General features: G+C 41.0%; 2 protein-coding genes across 5 annotated transcripts in view; one reads left to right on the forward strand and one right to left on the reverse strand.

The window, feature by feature from the left end:
* LOC101465851 (integrin alpha-M) overlaps positions 1–2,500 on the forward strand; it is a 41,337-nt gene that overhangs the window by 25,955 nt on the left and 12,882 nt on the right. The window lies entirely within an intron of this gene.
* The window catches only part of LOC143419984 (uncharacterized), a 6,230-nt gene that overhangs the window by 1,499 nt on the left and 2,231 nt on the right, over positions 1–2,500 (reverse strand). The window lies entirely within an intron of this gene.

Below are 2,500 nucleotides of genomic sequence, written 5' to 3' on the forward strand. Positions count from 1 at the left end.
GGTAATGGGCAGTGGAAACGGCCTGCCATGAATGATTTCAAATGGAGTTAGTTTATGGGAGCCTTGTGTTAAGCGCATCCACATTTTCACTAAACCCAAACATTCAGGCCACGGCCTTCCTGTTTCTGCCATGCATTTCCTGAGCCTTTGTTTTATAGTGCCGTTAGTTCTCTCTACAAGGCCTGCGCTCTGAGGGTGATAAGCACAGTGGTGTTTTATGCTGAAACCGAGTGCTTCAGAGACCTTAGTGATGACATGCCATATGTGGGTATGAAGTGATTGCACAGGCACTTTGCTACTGAAATTGCATCTGCCTTTTTCACTGGATAGATTTCCGGCCACTTTGAGAACACGTCTATAACCACTAGGGCGTATTTTGACCCTTGACATTCGCTTAGTTCAATAAAATCCATATGAATTGTGTGAAAAGGATGAGGCGGAGTTGGAAAACGGCCTCTTTGTGGTCGCAGGTTACCCTGAGCATTATATTTTTGACACGTCATGCATGTTCTGACAAATTGTTTTGCTGAGGTTTCAAAATTTACAGTGTAGAATTTACAGTGTAGAAATGAGAGTTGACAATACTGGTCAGTCCCCCCGTTGACAAATGCGTACAGCCATGAGTCACTAATGCCGCCATTTTGTGGAGGAATTTTGGCAACACTGGCTTGCCATAACACATCATTAAGTCGTTTGTCAGAACTGCACCGTGTTTTAGCCATTTTGCCTGCTCTGCTGTGCTTGCTGCTTTTTGTTCATTTTTCAACACATCCAGTGGAATCTGATGTGTGTTTACTGCCATCAATGTGATGTTTGCCTGTTGTGCCGCCTATTTTGCTGCTCTGTCAGCAAAATTGTTGCCTGTAGTAATGAAAGAGTCAGTAGGCGTTGTAAGAGGTTGGCATGCTGGTTTGCCAGTTGGTGTAATCATTCCTCTGGTTTTCCAGATTTTTTGCAAAATGATGCACAGCAGAGAAAACATACTGGCTGTCTATATAAATGGTTATTTGTTTATCTTTGTGTATTTCACATGCGCAACAATCTCGTGTGAAGTGACCTTCCTCTCCACGGTTCTAGCAGGCGTTGTCTCTATGTTATCTGCTGTTTCTGCGTGGCTGTCTGCAGCCTTGGTGTTTGTGACTTTGCTCGCCTCTCTGTTCCTGATAGCCACCTGCGAATTAGTGTTTTAGTCTGTTGTCAACAGTCAGCCTTATTTTTAAGTTACAGAATGCTTCTCCCTTTTTTTGTTTTTTGTTTTTTTTTGTTTGGGAGAATAGATGCAACTCTACATTTTCACTTAAGGCAGTTTTAGATAATTTCTAGTTCTTCAAACAATGCATGGATCTCACACATTTCAAACTTTCAAGTTAGGGTTGTTTCCCATTTATACAAATATATATATTTAACTTTGCATTGCTCACAGCTCATAGCTCACAGCTCTAAACCTAGGCATTTTTCAATCATATGCCTAATCACTATGTGTCACTGTGATTCTCAAGTATTGTCACAAGTTCGTTTAAATTCGTTTCCAAAACCAACAAAATAATCAAACAAAAACAAAAAACATAAACGTGTCAGGACACAAAAGAAAAAAGAAAAATGCTGCCACCCGAACAAGGCAGAAGTCTGCATATGTTGGCTTGTAATAGCATGCAGCTTGTAACATGGTAGACTAATGTGCCTGTGTTAATTCAGCTCCATATTATTGTGTGAAGTTGCACTGGGTTGGGAGTGGTTTTGTGTGTGTCACATTTTTGGTGAGCCAATGGCTGGAATGGGGTTGGACTAATTAGAGGCAGGTGTACTTGATTGCACTGATACACCGGTCTTCTTATAGCCCACACTACAAACACTGCTGTGTTGTTTTGTCTCTCTGTGCAGGTATGTAATGTGATGAAATCAGATATGATTGGGATGGATTGGTTTTGCGCTATGAATTTTATATTAAGTGTGTCGTTTTGTCTCTCTGTGCAGTCCAGGGCCTATTATATGCCACAGCCTAAAGGCAGCAGAGTTGCAGAGGCTTGAGTGACCACTGACTATATGCTTGCAGGGTGGTGGGTCTCCAAGGACAACTTCCAACCCTGTTAAAGGCAACATGTGGAGTGCAACTTGGCTGTGTGGCATAGTTGGCTCTGGCCTTGGGACTGTGTGTTTTTATACAATTCTTAAGTGGGACACTGGACTGTTTTATCTTTTATCTCTTGATATATTTTTTGTCAATAAATTATCTTTTAGAATTTTATTGACTGACATCTTTTTGCCCACGACTGAGACGGTTGGTCAGACCTAGAGTCTTTCTTTGGGTGTGTTACAGCAGCTTCTGCTCTAAAAGAAACAAATAAATAAAAAGAAAAGAAAATGTGGAACATGCTCATCAGCTTAGCAGTGTCTACATATTTAATTCAGCTTCTCAATCCTGTAGTTTTAGCTGTTGTCTACAGGGTTTTGCTTATTGGTTGTTATTATAGGCGTGCTCTATATCTCAGCAATGTGTCAT

The sequence above is a fragment of the Maylandia zebra genome, linkage group LG8, assembly GCF_041146795.1.
Source record: "Maylandia zebra isolate NMK-2024a linkage group LG8, Mzebra_GT3a, whole genome shotgun sequence".
NCBI lineage: Eukaryota > Metazoa > Chordata > Actinopteri > Cichliformes > Cichlidae > Maylandia > Maylandia zebra.